Source organism: Pipistrellus hanaki (assembly GCF_964339955.1).
Source record: "Pipistrellus hanaki genome assembly, chromosome: 1".
NCBI classification, from domain to species: Eukaryota; Metazoa; Chordata; class Mammalia; order Chiroptera; family Vespertilionidae; genus Pipistrellus; species Pipistrellus hanaki.
This window is the reverse complement of record NC_140503.1, coordinates 71,644,183-71,662,359: the sequence shown is the minus strand read 5'-3', so window position 1 is coordinate 71,662,359 and position 18,177 is coordinate 71,644,183. Positions and strand designations below refer to the sequence as shown.

At 37.3% G+C, this 18,177-nt stretch overlaps 1 gene segment (V, D, J or C); it reads right to left on the bottom strand.

The window, feature by feature from the left end:
* The window catches only part of LOC311611518 (T cell receptor delta constant-like), a 312,126-nt gene that overhangs the window by 271,676 nt on the left and 22,273 nt on the right, over nt 1–18,177 (bottom strand).

Sequence of the window (18,177 nt, the reverse complement as noted above, 5' to 3'; positions counted from 1 at the left end):
CTCATTGCTACTCCTCTCATTCCTCCTCAACAGGCACCATAATTAACCACATTCCCATATTTCTAATTCCCATGTTAAGATCTGCCAGCAAAGAGCCTGCTGCTCTTGAAGGTGGCAGAGATTAAAGTCTTGAGGAACTGATGTTCACACAATAGATAAGATATTGGTAAGTAAACTTTCAGTTCCCACTTCACATGTAAAATCTCACCCACTGAATAATGGAGGAAAAACTAACTATCTTCATTTCCTCTCTTACCAACTGCCCTACATTCAGTCCTGAGAATAAAAGAAAATTTTGTACACAGTTGGTGTAGTAGTAGAAGAATATATAATGATCCCAGTAAGTAACCAGGGCTATGACAGGACAAAAGAAAAAAAGTTTCCATTTTCAGTAAAAGGAGAAGTAGCTGTAAAGAATACAGCATTTATAACCCTGTAGAGAGATGTGGACCAGATCCAGGGCAACAAATCAATCACAGGTTAGAGAGTGTTGTATCAGGTTTTCTTGATCAAATCTGCAGCCCTAGTATTCAACAAGCATCAGGAAGTATATCTTCTGTGTGATGGATATGTATTCTGTTGTTTCAAAATATTTCTTCCTGCTTTCTCTCTTTCCCTGTATCCTTCTTCTACTCTGCCTACCCTTTACTGCTGATAAATGTATATAAGAGAAAACACCAGTGATATTGTAAGCTGAAAATACTTGGCTTACCTTACAGTCAGGAACATTTAGAACTCAGTTTACTTTCCATAATGCACAATAATGTGTTGGTCATGGACAAAGTAATTTGTTTCCTGGGCACCTGTTTCTTTACCTATAATTTTTTTTTTTTAAGTATTTACACTGTGCTAGAATGAGTTAAACTCTTGAAAGACATATTCTTTTTTGATCATTAAAATGATTTCTAAAGGGATTGCTGTTCAGAATGCTCTGGCCTATTTCCAGTGGTTCCTCTCCCCCCCTCCAGCTAGGAACACCAGGGGATTTTTCTTCAATATTCACTGCGAGGACCTAGTTGAGGTCCTGTAAGTAAAACTCACAAAAGTGTATCCCACTACAGTGCCAATGCTGGGTTCTGTTGAGGAGTTTTTAACTCAGAGTTGTTCATACGGAGCCTCCAGCAACTCATCAAGTACAACTCCGTTTTTGTCCCAGAGTACCAGTAATTTGGAGGTGTCTGCTCAGGGATTCTGTTCCTGTCATTTGTGATTTTCTATATTCACTTGTCACTTTCTCCAGTTTTGGTGGCAGCAGTTTGCCCTGTGAATTTACCTCCCTGACATTTTCAGAAAGATAGTTTATTTTCAATTTGTTCAGCTTTATACTTGTTAGGAGGAAGTGGAGGCTCATAGCATTTTTTTTTAATAACTAAAAGTGTTTGAATATAATTAAAATACATGCATAAATGTGATTATACAAAAATAAAGGGTTGTTGTTATTTTGCCTGCAAACAGATAATAAAACTAAGATTTAGAATTAAGGGGGCCAAATACAATATATGGTGATGGGAGGAGACAACTTTGGGCGGTGAACACACAGTGCCATATACAGATGATATATTGTAGAATTGTACACTTGAAATCATAGCAAGTGTATAATTATATTTAGCAATGTTACCCCAATAAATTCAATAACATTTTAAAGTTAATTAGCCTTATATTAATAAAGAGCTAATATGCAAATGGTTGTCATACCCTCATGCTGGGGCCGGGGACCCTGAGGCTGGGCCAGAGACCTGAGGCCATGCCCCGCACCCAGCACCTGGCCAGGAAACCTGAAGCTACACACCTGGCCCAGTGGGATTTGACCAAGGTGAGGCTGGCCCGGTCTGGGTCTCTCTCGATTTCGATGCGTGTGTTGGTAAGTGGGGACTTGACTCTGGGTTCCTCGGTGCACCTCAGGCTATGACAGGAGGGAGATTTTCATATACATTTAAATAATTTTCTTTCATCTCTGACACTTCTATTATAAAGTGCAAATGTCAATATTAAAATATTTCCTCTAATTAATTCCCTTTTAATGTGTATAAATTTCATGTACTGGGAAACTAATTAATTAATAAAATGTTTATCTTTTTTCTGTGGATATAAAGATGGTGATGAAGTAGATGAAAGCTACACTCATCTCCTTATAGGAGACAGCACCACTAAGTCCCACAGAACAACTACTACATAAGGCCACCCCACAAAGACTGGAGTCATAGAAGATCTATATAACACATAGAAAAGTCACAAAGAGGCAGTCAAAATGGGTAGACAAAGAAACAGGCCCCAGCTATGACCATGGGGAGGAGGAGGTGTACCTCAACCTCATCGCCCCCTCCAAACAGGAGTTCTACCCATGGACAGATGGACTGAGCACTCTGCTGGCAATCCCATGGGCAGTGAGCAGACAGAGCTGGACTTGGAGCAGCTGCTGACCATGGAGACCAAGTTGCACTTGTCGGAACTGAAGTAAGTGCCCATCCCTGAGCACCACCATCTCTCCCGCTTTTCCCCACCAACTTCAACTTCTGCTATGACTGCAGGGTCACTAACCTCGACAGGCTGGCTGAGGGCCACAGCTGCTGCTGGTGTGGTGGCCGTGAAGGGTGGACTGTGCAGCAGTGCAGACACCCTGACCAACACTTGTTTGTTGATTTATTGATGACAGCCATTCTGAAAGAGCGAAGTCATATCTCTTTGTGGCTTTTCTTATGTCCATTGGCTACTTGTATGTCCTGTTTGGAGAAGTGTTTATTTAGGTCATCTGTTCATTTTTAATTAGATTATTTGTTTGTTTTGGTGTTGAGTTGTATAAGTTCTTTAAAAATTTTGGATATCAAACCCTTATCATATGCATTATTGGCAAATATGTTCTCCCATTGAGTGAGTTGTCTTTTTGCTGTGAAAAATATTTTTAGTTTGATGTAGTCTGACTTGTTTATTTTTCTTTTGTTTCCCTTGACTGAAGGGATATATCGGGAAAATATTGGTAACAGAAATGTCCTGAGATTTTACTGCCTATGTTTTCATCTATGATTTTTATGGTTTCAAGTCTAATAGTGAAGTCTTTAACACATTTTGAGTTTATTCTTTTTAAAAATTTTATCTTCATCGTTGAGAGAATTATAGATGCCCCCTTTCTTTAATCGCAGTGACCCCCTCCATAAAACCCTGTCCCCCTCCTCTGCCCCCCGTAGGCCTTCACTATATTATTGTCTGTGTCCATAGGTTATGCATATAATTCTTTGGATAATCTCTTCCCACCCAAATTTACCCCCTTCCCTTTTATATTTTCCAGTCTGTTCTATGCTTTCATGTCTCTGGATCTATTTTGTTCCAGTTTATTTTGTTCATTAGATTCCACATATAAATGAGATAATGTGATACTAGTCTTTTTCTGACTGGTTTATTTCACTTAGCATAATATTCTCCAAGTCCTTCCATGCTGTCTCAAAGGGTAAGGGATCCTTCTTTTTTATAGCTGCATAGTATTCTATTGTATAAATGTACTGCAGCTTTTTGATCTACTCATCTACTTGGACTGGGCACTTGGATGGGCACTTGGACTGTTTTCAGATCTTAGCTATAGTAAATAGTGACGCTTTGAGCTTAGGGTTGCATATATTCTTTCTGATTAGTATTTCAGGATTCTTAGGATACATTCCTAGAAGTGGGTTTACTGGGTCAAATGGCAGTTTCATATTTAATTTTTTTCCCCTCAGGAAACTCCATACTGTTTTCTATAGTGGCTGCATTAGTCGGCATTTCCACCAACAGTGTACTAGGGTTCCCTTTTCTCCACAAACTTGTCATTTAATTTGTTGATATTAGGCATTCTGGCAGGTGTGAGGTGATATCTCATTGTGGTTTTAAAATTCTCCAGACAAATTAATACGTGGCCATAATTTAAGAATTGCTGCCTGCCCCCCTCCCCAAGCTGAAATATTAACGGGGAGACAAAGTGAAAGGATGAGAGGGAATGATAGGGAAGATATGAATGTACACTGAGTGGCCAGATATTATGATCTCTGAACACATAATAATCAGGCCACTCAGTGTATATCCTATATAATAAAAGGCTAATATGCAAATTGTCCCATCAACTAGGAGTTCGACCAGCAGGCAGGCCAGCTAACCCTCCATGTCCCCTCCCTTGGCTGGACCCTATCCATGCATGAATTCATGCAGCGGGCCTCTAAATATATATATGTGAATGGCCAGATTATTATGTGTTCAGAGATTATAATATCTGGCCACTCAGTGTGTAATTGGCTATGTTCTCCCATATAGTGGGATCCCTTTTCATTTTGTTGGTGGTTTCTTTTGCTGTACAAAAGCATTTTATTTTAATATAGTCCCATTTGTTTATGTTTTTCTTTGTTTCCATTGCCCTCAGATATATAACAGAAAACATATTTCTATGATATATGTCTGAGATTCTGCTGCCTATGGTTTCTTCTAGGACTTTTATGGTTTTATGACTTAACATTTAAGTCTTTAATGCATTTTGAGTTTTTTTCTTGTGTGTGGTGTAAGTTGGTGGTCTAGTTTCATTGTTTTTTTTATGTACCTGTCAAATTTCCCCAACACCATTTATTGAAGAAACTGTCTTTACTCCATTATATGCTCTTGCCTACAGTGCTTTGTCAAATATTAATTGAGCATAATGACTTGGTAAATTTCTAGGATCTCTGTTCTATTCCATTGATCTATATGCCTGTTCTTGTGCCAGAACCAGGCTGTTTTGATTACAATGCATTGTTGTATATTTTGATATCTGGTACTGTGGTTATCCTTCCTAATTTCTTTTTCTTTCTCAAGATTGCTACAACTATTCAGGGAGTTTTTTGGTTCCATATAAATTTTCAGAGTGCTTGTTCTAGGTCTATGAAATATACTGTTGTCATTTCAATGGGGATTGCATTGAATCTATAGATTGCTTTGGGTAGTATGGACATTTTAATGATATTAATTCTTCCAAACTATAAACATGGTATATTCTTCCATTTGTTTGTATCTTCCTCTATTTCTTTTCTCAATGTCCTGTAGTTTTCAAAACACAGGACTTTTACCTCCTTGGTTAAGTTTTTTCCAAGGTATCTTACATCTTTTGTTGCAATGATAAAGGGAATTTCTTTTTTTAATTTCTCTTTGTGAGAGCTCATTGTTGGTGTATAAAAATACCACCAATTTCTGAATGTTAATTCATAAATGATGAATTCATTTATTAAGTCTAGTATTTTTTTGCTTGTCTTTAGGGTTTTCTATGTGCAATATCATGTTACCTGTGAATAATGACAATTCCACTTCCTCCTTTTCAATTTGGATGCCCCCCCCACCCCCTTTTTCCCCCCTCTGATCACTGTGGCTAAGACTTCCAGTACTCTGTTGAATAAAAGTGGTGAAAGGGGACATACTTGTCTTATTCCTGTTCTTAAGGGAAATGCTTTTAGTTTTTGCCAATTGAGTATGATGTTGGCTATAGGTTTGCCATATATGGCCTTTATTATGTTGAGGTATGATCCCTCTATTCCCACTTTGCTGAAAATTTTTATAAAAAATGGGTTTTGGATTTTGTCAAATGCTTTGCTGCATCTATTGATATGACCATGTGGTTTTTGTCTTTCAATTTTTTGAATGTAAATATTTACTGTTACTAATGTCCTTCTAAGCATTGCTTCATTTTGCAGAGTGTTCTATAATATGAATAAGGTCAAACTGGTTGATGGTATTGTGCAAGCCATTATATTCTTGCTGATTTCTGGCTACTTATTTATTATTTATTAAGCACAAAGGGTTCAAGTCTCCAAGTATAACTGTAGACTTATCTATTTTTCTTCTCAGCTCTAATAATGTAGCTTCAAACATTTTGAAGCTTTCTCACATTAATATTATTATTATTCTTTGCAAATTTACCCTTTTATATTTATGTAATATCCCCTTTATTTCTTTTTTAAAAAATATATTTTTATTGATTTTGTACAGAGAGGAAGGGAGAGAGATAGAGAGTTAGAAACACCGATGAGAGAGAGTCATCGATCAGCTGCCTCTTGCACACCCCCTACTGGGGATATGCCCACAACCAAGGTACATGCCCTTGACCAGAATTGAACCTGGGACCTTTCAGTCCACAAGCCGACGCTCTATCCATTGAGCCAAACCGGTTTCAGCCCCTTTATTTCTTAATATTTCTTTTTCTAAAGTCTAATTTTTCTGATATTTACATGTTCTTTAAGATTGGTGTCTGAATGAATATCTTTTCCATATTTTTAATTTGTTTTTATAGTTAAAGTGGGTTCCATATAGACAATAGATAGATAGTATTTTACAATAATAATCTGTCTTTAAATTTATGTGTTTAGACCACTTATAATTAATGTGCTTGTTGATATTATTACATTTAGGTCTGTCATTTTATTATTCACTTTCTGTTTATGCCTCTGTTTTTCTTCCTCAATATTCTATTATAATCTATCTATTTATTATGTGACTACTTGTTTTTGTTTTATGTTTTCAGTGAATTTTTAAAAATTGCCATTTATACAATCTAAGGATTGCATGTAAGGATGGCTACTACCTAAACATTCACAGTCTATTAGAGTTATTATTTTAGTGTTTCAAACAAAATATACAAATCTTAACAATTTAATAGGTTATTTTATGCTCCCACTTTATGTTATAGGTGTCAGGTTTCTTTCATTTATTCAAACTTTGAAAACTGTACTAGGTAATCTATAATAAAAAAGGGTAATATGTTAATTAGACTGGTCATCCTTCTGGGGGACCTTCCAGGTGAAGTCAGGGCTGAGAGGGAAGCCTGGGTCCCGGGTGCCAGAGAAAGGAATGCCTCAGGCCTCTAGTATTTTAATAATTGATTTCAATAGACATACCTATTTAAGTAAGAAGACAAAACTAGTCTCGTACATTTTACTATATAGTTACTATTTCTGTTGCTTGCCTTTCATTCTTGAAGTCTCAAAGTTTTCTTTAGTATCATTTTCTTTCAGCACAAAGAACTTCCTTCAGGATTTATTTTCATTGACTTCAGAGAGAAAGGGAGGGAGAGAGAAAGATAAACATCAATTGGTTGCCTCCCATATGCACCCCCAGAATCAAACCCACAACCTAGGTATGGGCCCTGACAAGGAATAGAACTCACAACCTTTTGGTGTATCAGATGACTCTCCAACCAACCTGGCCATCTGGCCAGGGCTACCCTATGTTTTAAAGGATCTCATTGGCTGCTTGTTATAAATGGAATGTTTGTGTCAACTCCTAAATTCATATGTTGAAACCTTCCCATTCTTATGTGATGGCATTAGGACAGAGGGTTTTTGGGTGTTAACTAGGATTAGATGAGGCCATGACAGTGGAGCCCACATTAATGGGATTAGTGCCCTCATATAAGTCCCAATAAAGCCTGCTTTTTTTTATTTTTATTTTTCTTCTACTCTCTGCCATGAATGGATAAATGAGAAACTGGGGAGTTTTCAGCCTGAAAGCAGATTCTTATAATAATCCAACCATACTGACACCCTAATATTACACTTATTTTAATTTTTAATTTTTATTGTTGACATTATAGAAGTACCCGATACCCTTCCTTTACCCTCCTCTGAACCTTTGCCCAATCTTCCTTTCGTCTGGCCCTCACACTTTCAACATCCAGAACTATGAGAAATAATTTTCTGTTGTATATAAGCCTCCCAGTCAATGGTATTTGTTATAGCAGTCCAAACTGAGTAACACTGTTGTATTAGGAAGGGAATATAGGATCACAAGCAGGGAGACCATTAGAAGTCTCTCAGAGTATTCATTGGAGAGATGAGGGTGGCTTAACCAAAGAATTAGCAGTAACTATGGCAGTAGTGGTCAGATTATGGTTTAATATTTAAGATAGTGTTGACTAAATTCCTGATGGATTAGATATAAATTGAGAGAGAAAAATAAGTCAAAGATAACTCTGTGGTTATAACCAGAGATACTGAAAGAATGGAGTAGCTATCAATTAAAAAGAAAAGATAGTGGGAGAAGCATGTTGAAAGTAAGTTCAGAGTGATGTGAGAGGAATGGTGGCCTGAGAACACATCTTTTCCTCTCCCTTTGAAATTTCAACAAGTTAACCAACTATAAATCAACACAGAAATTCCTGCTCAACACAGACACACACCTGAGAAACCTGTGCACTGAAACATGAAGGGACCTTGAGAACACTATGCTCAGCAAAATAAGTTAGTCAGAAAAAGCTAAGAACTATATGATTTCACGCATATGTGAGATATAAAGTTGAAATTCGTAAACCCAAACAGCAGTGTGCTGATTGCCAGAGAGAAGGGAGTTGGGGAGAAGGGGGTCCTAATATAAATGACAGGAGAAGATTTGACTTTGGGTGGTGGGCACACGGAGCAATTTACAGATCTTGTAACATAGACACACAGACTTGAAACCTATATGTTCATGTTGACCAATGCCACCCAAATCAATGTAATAAATAAATAATTTTTTAAAAAAGAAAGTAAGTTCAGAAGGTGAAAGATTATAAATTCTGCATTAGTCACACTAAATTAGGATCCTGAATCTCCAGACTACAGTACCCCAAAGGAGAGTATCTATACAAGTCTTTCTGTTCTGCATTTTGTTAAAATGACCCAGTAATAAAAGAAGGAAATGTTGACATTCCAGTTTCTTTTCAGGAGCCAAGCACTACCCAAGGCTCTGCTATTCCATCCTCTTCAGTTTCATCAAGTGAGAGAGTTGCTAAAAACAGGTCAACCTGTGTTCTTCATTCTCTGAAAGCTCCAGTGTCTCAGGAGGTTTGTGCTCAGCTTCCCCTGCAGCCTCAGGCACTGTGTCACTCAGAGCACAGAAGTACACCGCCGAGTCGCTCCAATGGGCTGATAGTTTTCTCAGATGGAAGGAGGTTTCATTCTTCCTAAATTCAGCCTTGAAACCTTTGATCCCTGTAACCAGGGTGGACCCAGTTACATACTTGAGGAGAAACTGGAGACCTTGGTTGGGGTATTGGAAATACCAGAAGAGAGAAAAACTTCCACCATAGGAATAGTTGCACTTCAGCTCCAGAGGGGATCCTTCAGAGACAGTGATGTGGCCACCAGGTTGGGTCACTGACTGGGCTCCGGTTTCTCCTACAACATCAATGTTGAGTCTATGAGACCGGGACAGTGTCTCTAGTCATAATTCAGTGAGAACAATGTTCCTTTCTATGGAGACAGACACATGGAATATAATGTTACTTACTCATTGTGAAGAGCATTCCAAATAGCAGAAGGATCCTTGAGAACATGGCTAGGCAGTGAAAAAGTTGAGCTGTATTCTGGAAGATCTCTCTTAAGGAGCAGGAAGAAATGTGACAGAGTCCTTTAAACTGAAGAAATCTGAGATTCAAGAAATTCCTGTTTAGGCAAATTCTAGAGATTATTAGTAAGAGATGTTTCCTTGACAATAACTGCTCCTGGTGTTGAGCCTCCTCAGAATGTGCACCTCAGGGAGCTGTGATGTAAAGAAGCTCATAGAAATGAGGTAGAACTTTTAGAGGAGACATTTCCAGCCTGGCAACATTGCCCTCTGGAGGTCAAATATAGAAACAAGTAAAAGCATCAAACAGCCAAAACCGGTTTGGCTCAGTGGTAGAGCGTTGGTCTGCGGACTGAAAGGTCCCCGGTTCGATTCTGGTCAGGGGCATGTGCGTTGGCTGCGGGCACATCCCCAGTAGGGGATGTGCAGGAGGCGGCTGGTCAATGTTTCTCTCTCATCGACGTTTCTGGACGTTTCTGGCTCTCAGTTTCTCTTCCTTCCTCTCTGTAAAAAATCAATAAAATATATTTTTTAAAAAATAAAATAAAAGCATCAAACAGACTGTCAAATTACAGTGGGAAGGTTAGGGAGAGGTGGGGGAGATAAGAGATCAACTGAAGGACTTGTATGCCTTCATGTATGGGATTTGGGAGGGGAGGGGCAATGGGAAGATATGTACACTTGTAATACCTAAATAAAAATTAGAGAGAAAAAAGAAAGTGAATTCTAAAATTCTGATTTCTTATCTCTACATATTCTTAAAATAAAGTGCTTTATAGGTACAAAAAACAAACAAACAAAAAACAAAAACAAATAGAGTATTAGGCTTTTTGTGTCTTATCTCTGTCCTGCTCCTATCAAGGCTTGAATTTCTTAGCATTATAGTCTAACCAGAGGCCCAATGCATGAAATTTGTGTAAGGGGCTGGCCCTCACAGCCCTGACTTCATCAGGAAGGTTCTTGGATAGTTATTCTGCTGTTTGGTCTAATTAGTATATTAGCTCTTTATTATATAGATGAGTATTTTCAGAGATCTTCTTCTTAAGAAGCTATTTTAATCTTGTGTATTAAATAACTTTATTATATCCTCTGAAGTAAATGTTATTATCATCCATTTTTAATAAACGAGGAAACTGAGGGTAGAAGGAAATATGTAATTTATCCAAGATTACAGGAAGTAACTACTAGAATTTGTCCCATTAGTATGATTCAAGAATTCATGTTATTAAACATTTATAATTTAGCACTATAGTCCTTTAGAGTAGTTATCCTTCTTTCATGGAAGGAAAATCAAGTCTTTATGAAGCTAATTAATTTTTCCAAGGACACACAAGGATTACAATAAAATTATCTTAGATTCCAAACCCAGTTCCTTACCCACTATGTTATCTATGATATTGTATTAATCTTTAGGAATAGATGTATTTTCACTGAGACAATAGTCATGGGCAGAGAAAGGTTGTCAAGGGAACCTCAAAAATAGTTCAGAGAGATAAGTGATGAATCAGAAATGATTAGTGTTCCTAAATGAGAAGGGAAGTAGTTTTAAGAAGAAAAGGAATGTCCAACAGAGCAAATGCTAAAGAAATGTTTAGTAAGATGACGACTGAAAAGTGTCAATTGATTTTTAACAGCACAAGGTCAGAATCTAGGTCTTTTTTTTATCAGAAGCTAAACTGTAGTAGGATGAAGCTAGAGATGACACAAAGAAGAAGAAAATTTGAATATAAAAATCTCTTTCCAGAGATTGAACTCTGAAGAAGAGCAAAGAGACATGCTGTTATGTATGCAGGATCGTGAAGTGGTAATAGCAGGGTTTTTAAAGATTGGAAATATATTTACATGCTTTTGGAGAAAATCTATGACAATGGGAGATGACATAGATAAAAAGAATACTTTCCTGGCAACACTATTGTTCTACTTAGTGTTAAAGATGAAAACAGATTTCAGTGACACCAGTCTGCACAGTTGTGTGATTCTCTTGAACTCTGTTTATCAGAAAAGGTATGCATTATAAGAAGACAGATATTGATTTACAACTGGGAGTGAATAAAATCACTGACATGTGACAGAACTGGGGCAAGAACAATGATGTTAATTATTAGGGATTGATTTAAGCAATGGGCCATGGAGTTTGTGTTATAGAAAAGAAAAAGAAAAAGCCTATCTATAATAATAATAATAAAAAAGTATAATATGCAAATTGACCAAATGGTTGTCCAGATGTCTTTCTGGATGACCTTCCCGATGACCTTTTGGATCCAGGCAGTTTACAAGGCTGAGGGAGGGATCTAGGTGGTCGCAGTGGCTACAAAGGCCTACTCTTGCACAAATTTTGTACATCAGGTCTCTAGTGAGATATAAGATGACAATAAAAAGTCAGGGGCCTAATGACCATATATAGTCAAAGAATGAGCTCAGCAGAAGGAACTGAGTATGGGAATCTAAGGATGAGAGGTTTTAGACAGGATGTAAGATTGCAGTAGTTGGGGAACATCTAACTGGAGATTTATCATCAGATCTTTCTAGAGTGTGGTCATGAGACTTAATGACTAAAGTGGGCTCTAATTAACAGTTCCTGAAGTTGATGAGTTCAGACTACTCTCTGAATTTTTCATATGGACATTTAAGTCACGTGGCATTTAAAGTTACAGTGGGATCCTCTAAACTGTGTTAAATTTTTCAATAGATAAGAGAGAGTGTTTGGTGTTTATAAAGACAATAGTGACAAAAAGGGGAAGGGAGAAGTAGTGGTGAAAGGCACAGCCTCAAAGGTGCAAAAACAATATTCTGAGATGAGATGTAGTAGATGAGGGAGATTAAGGAACAACCACAAGATAAAGAAACCTTATTCCAAGCCCAGTCAGATACTAGCTAGGGCTTGGAATACAGAAAATTCCATGTGGAAGGAATTTTCAGAGGCTACTGAATATTTACTTTGAATAGAATGGGGATTTAGAGGCAAAAGTGGAAAGATTTTCATGGGAAGACAAGAAGCAGTGAGATCAGATTACAGTCAAGTACCTTTGTGAAGCATTCTTCTTAGAAGGAGAAATCATAGGTAGGACTGAATACTTCCAAAGATCTTATATTAAGGAACATGGCTACAGTAAAACTGGTACTCAAGTTTTGCAGTGGGTCCATAATCAGTAAATTCTGGCTGTTTAGATGGATTCAGCTCTCACATATTACCTTACTGTTGCAGATAAGCTGCTAGGCGGTGCAGGAGAATTAATCAGCCGGGCTGATTAATCACTCAGAGGATATTCAGAGAAGGAACCTTTATTTGCAGTGTCATGACTCAGGGACTCAGTCTCCAAATCCTGAGTGATGAATATGGACGAAGCTTTCCCTTTATACCCTGAGTTCCTTTGTCCCCCAAATATGGATCAGGCTTCTGGACTTTTCATGGGCTTTGCAGGCTCTCTCCCCCACCTCCCCCCATGAGTTGGGGGGAAGTGAGATTACACCCAAAGGCCTGTCTGCACCAGTGCTGCCAACCCCTTCAGTGGATTGTATATGGTTCATGGTTTATGGGATCTGTAAAAAGGGGGTATTCCAGGAAACAGGTTTTGCAAGGAAGGACAGGCATCACAGATAAGACTGGAGTTTATTGGCAAGCAAGTATGTGTTATTGACACGGTTATTGGCACAGATTCAGATAGCTAGCCCCCCCAAATGTCTTATTTTCCCTTTCATTACAACACATTGCATTACAAGCTTTCCTGTGCTGTTTATAAATAGAAATGTGTTCACAAAAACGGGATTTTACCAAAAGTAACCTCACGTGGTGATCTGATCATAAATTCCTAGTTGGGCAGGTCATGGTGGGTAGACACATCCCAGGCCTATAACTTCTTTAATAAAAGGCTTATATTTGCCTTAAGCAAGTTCTGTCCATTGTTTTTGTGCATCTAAGTTATCACGCTTGAAATAGGCATAACCACCCTCATGAGAGTACAGAGTATTGTTAACTATCCTGTAATCTGACCCTGGGCTTTTCTCCCACCTCATTGTAATCTCTCTTACATTATCTCCTTATTCCTAAATGCCCAGAAGAAACTTTAAATGGTTATTTCTTAGCAGTATTTACAGTGGAATCTCAGTTCTCAAACTTCATTTGTTCTGGAAGGCTGTTTGAGAAGCAATTTGTTTGAAAACCGAATCATTTTTCCCCATTAGAAATAATGTAAATTGAATGAATTTGTTCCAGACCCCCAAATGTCTACCTGTTTTAACCTTTCTTATATACAGTACATGTCTAATGTACTGTTCAATCTATAAACAAACACTTCTTTTCTTAAATTTATCGAACCATCCCCTATGAGTCTTAAGCAAATGACTTTCAGCACTCATTCCAGGGGTGTCTTTCAGGAAGTCGGTATGCAGCATCTTTGCTTTTTCACTTATCATTGCCTCAAAAATGCTTTTCATTTATCCAAACCAACTGTTTTTCTACCTCTTCAATTGCCTGTGATTATTGTTTCTTTCACACCCTTAGGAACATTAGCACTCTTGATGGCCTCTTTATGTTTTAAAATTGTGCTATTTGTCCATTTTGTCAACAACAAAAGCAAAACATATACACAAAATATTCACAGCACAATTTCCTGAAGTGTTAACATGTGGCTCAGTGGAAAGTTGACTGGCAATCTCTCCTTTGTTTGTGGCCTGAGAGCTGCTTTTTGTCACGCTGATGGATCAGTATGAAAGGGTTGTTAGGTTGAGAACTGAAATTTTCTTTCAACAACTAAGACATTTTTTTTTTCTTCTGTGAACAACTTGTTTGAGAACTGAATTGTTCCAAATGAGAGATGTTTGAGAACTGATGTTTAGCTGTATCTTAGTCTGTTGAGATCTTGCTGGTAGGCATATCCTCTGTTTGGATCAAATAAATTCTTATAAACATTCTTTACAGGTTTGGACATTTCTTACAACAAACCAGCTGGAGAAAAAAGGATCCCTATCTCACATCCAAAGTCCTGAGGCAGAGCGCACACCCAAAGCACCATCCCTGAAGTCCCAGATCAATGCACTCATTGCTCCTAAATAATTGCATAGGTCTCTGCAATAGAGGCTGGGAGACTTTTGAATGTTTATTTAGGTTGACTATGAATCTTATTTCTTGCTCTCCTATCTATTGATAATTTAGTATTTAATCCTTCTGCTTTATTTTATTTTTTGCTTTTTTTATTGTTTAAGGTACTACAAATAGTAGTATATATGTCTCTTTTATTTTTCCCCACTGACCTCCCCTCGACCTCCCCTCCCCACTCTCCCATCCTCCCACCCCCACCCTGCACGTGCCCTGGTCTCCCCACCACCAGTGTCTTGTGTCTGTTGGTTGTGCTTATATGCATGCATAGAAGTCCTTCACTTGATCTCTTATCCCACTCCCCAAACCTCCCCTACCTTCCTGCTGAGGTTTGACAGTCTATTTGATGCTTCTTTGCCTCGGTCTATTTTTGTTCAACAGTTTGTAATGTTTTTTATTATCCACAAATGAGATCGTGTGGTATTTATCTTTCACTGACTGGCTTATTTCACTTAGCATAATGCTCGCCAGTTCCATCCATGCTGTTGCAAATGGTAAGAATTCCTTCTTTTTATACAGCAGCATAGTATTGCATTGTGTAGATGTACCACAGTTTTCTAATCCATTCATCTGCTGATGGCATTTAGGCTGTTTCCAAATCTTAGTTATTGTAATTACACTGCTATGAACATAGGGGTACATATATCTTTCTGATTGGTGTTTCTGTTTTCTTGGGATATATTCCTAGAAGTGCTATTACTGGATCAAATGGCAGTTCCATTTTTAGTTTTTTGAAGAAATGCCATACTGTTCTCCACAGTGGCTGCACCAGTCTGCATTCCCACCAGCAGTGAAGAAGGGTTCCTTTTTCTCCACATCCTCTCCAGCACATGTCATTTGTTGATTTGTTGGTGATAGCCATTCTGATAGGTATGAGTTGGTACTGCATTGTCATTTTGATTTGCATCTCTCAGATGATTAGTGACTTTGAGCATGTTTTCATATGTCTCTTGGCTTTCTGAATGTCCTCTTTCAAAAAGTGTCTATTTAGGTCCTTTGCCCATTTTTTTATTGGACTGTTTATCTTCCTTTTGCTAAGTTGTATGAGTTCCTTATAAATGTTATCCTTATCGGAAATAACACTAGCAAATATGCTCTTCCATGCAGTGAGCTTTCTTGTTGTTTTGTTGATGGTTTCTTTTGCTGTTCAGAAGCTTTTTATTTTTATATAGTCCCATTTGTTTATTTTCTCTTTAGTTTCCATTGTCCTAAGAGCTGTATCAGTAAAGATATTGCTACAACAAATGTCTGCTATTTTGTTGCCTGTGGCTTCTTCTAAGATTTTTATGGTTTCCCATCTTACATTTAAGTCCTGTATCCATTTTGAGTTTATTTTTGTGTATGGTGGAAGATGGTGGTTTAGTTTCTTTCTTTCTTTCTTTCTTTCTTTCTTTCTTTCTTTCTTTCTTTCTTTCTTTCTTTCTTTCTTTCTTTCTTCTCTCTCTCTCTCTCTCTCTCTCTCTCTCTCTCTCTCTCTCTCTCTCTCTCTGTCTTTTTTTTTTGCAACTATCTGTCTAGTTTTCCCTACACCAGTTATTGAAGAGACTGTCTTGTCTCCATTGTATGCTCTTGCCTTCTTTGTCAAACATTAATTGAGCATACTGGTTTGTGTCAATCTCTGGGTTCTCTGTTCTATACCACTGGTCTATATATCTGTTCTTGTGCCATTACCAGGGACTTTTGAGAATAGTGGTTCTGTAGTATAGCTTGATATCTGGTATTGTGATCCCTCCAACATTGTTCTTCTTTCTCAAGCTTGCTGCAGCTATTTGGGGTCTTTTTTATTTATTTAATTTTTTTTTTTAATTCCAGATGAATTTTTAGAGAATTTGTTCTAGGTCTTTGAAATATGCCATTGACACTTTAATATGGATTGTGTTGAATTTATAGATTGCTTTGGGTAGTATGGACATTTTAATGTTCTTGATTCTACCAATCCATGAACATGGTATATTCTTCCATTTGTTCATATTTTCCTCTATCTTTTTTTTTTTTTTTTTTTAGCATCCTGAAATTTTCTGAGTATAAGTTTATTGTCTTTTTGGTTAAGTTTACTTCTAGGTATCTTAATTTTTTTGTTGCAATAGTAAATCAAGTTGTTGTTTTTTTAATTTCTCTTTCTCTGAGTTCATTGTTGGTATATAGAAAAGCCATTGACTTCTGGGTGTTAATTTTGTATCCTGCTACATTGCCAGATTTATTTATTAAGTCTAGTAGTTTTTTGATGGAGTCTTTAGGGTTTTCTATGTAAAATATCATGTCATTTGTGAATAAGGACAGTTTTACTTCTTCTTTTCCAATTTAAATGCCTTTTATTTCTTCTTCTTGTCTTATCACTATGGCTAGCACTTCCAGTATTATGTTGAAGAGGAGTGGTGAGAGTGGGCATCCCTGTTTTGTTCTTGTTCATAGAGAAAATTGTTCTAGTTTTTGCCCATTGAGTATGATGTTGGCTGTGGTTTTGTCATATAAGGCTTTTATTATGTTGAGATATGATCTTTCTATTCCTAACTTGCTGAGAGTTTTTATCAAGAAAGGGTGTTGTTGCCGAAACCGGTTTGGCTCAGTGGATGGAGCATTGGTCTGTGGACTGAAGGGTCCCAGGTTCGATTCCAGTCAAGGGCATGTATGTTGGTTGCGGGCACATCTCCAGCAGGGGGTGTGCAAGGGGCAGCTGATTGATGATTCTCTTTCGTCAATGTTTCTAACTCTATCCCCCTCTCTTCCTTTCTGTAAGAAATCAATAAAATATATTAAAAAGAAATTTTAAAAAAAGAAAGGGTGTTGTTACCCTAACTGGTTTGGCTTAGTGGACAGAGAGTTAGCCTGCAGACTGAAAGGTCCCAGGTTTGGATTCCAGTTAGGGGCATGTACCTTGGTTGTGGGCACCTCCCCAGTAGAAGGTGTGCAGGAGGTAGCTGATCAATGTTTCTCTCTCATCAATGTTTCTAACTTTCTATCCCTCTCCCTTCCCCTCTGCAAAAAATCAATAAAATATATTTAAAAAAACAAACATAACATCATCTAACACCTCAGAATTCCCTTTATTACCTTTATGATTCTATTGCATAGTTGACATGATTCTGATTTCTAACAATATTACTTATGTCTGCTTTTCTTACTCTTTAGAAATGACATGTTTATTTTACATTTCAATGTCTTCTTTTGTAAAGTACCTGCTCAAGACTTTTACGTTTTTCTGTCAGTTTGCTTGTTTTATTATTTTAAGATCTTTTTTTTGTTTTTAATCAATATGTACACGTCCTATGTACTAGAACAAATTTCTCAGGCTTTTTGAAGATCAAATATCTTGAATGCCATTCACAGCAAGGATCAGAACTCCTCTCTCCTATTTTCTCTGCCTTGTATACTAATTTCTTCTATTATCAGTTCTGCCTCAGAAAATGTATAGCTAAAACAGAGCTAAGGATGCTTCAAATCTCTCTATAATTAAGAACATTTAGTTATGCTGCTATTTGAATATTTAGGAGACTAGCACTCTTTTAATAGGGTAAGGAACCATTGCTTTTCTCAACTCATAACTCAGGATTCCTACTCTAATATTTTGATATTTTGCTTTAAAATATGTGTCACTTCCTGGGATGGGTACTATGATCCATTCCACTGACTTTCCACTTGGTTCATTATTCCAAAAGCCTTCTTCATACCATTGCTTCAAGTAAGGCAAGATTAAACAAATATGCTCAGATTTTGAAGCTTGGCAATCTCAGGTTTAAAAATAAATGAAAAAGTTGATGATATCACTTATTAAGACTGTGATG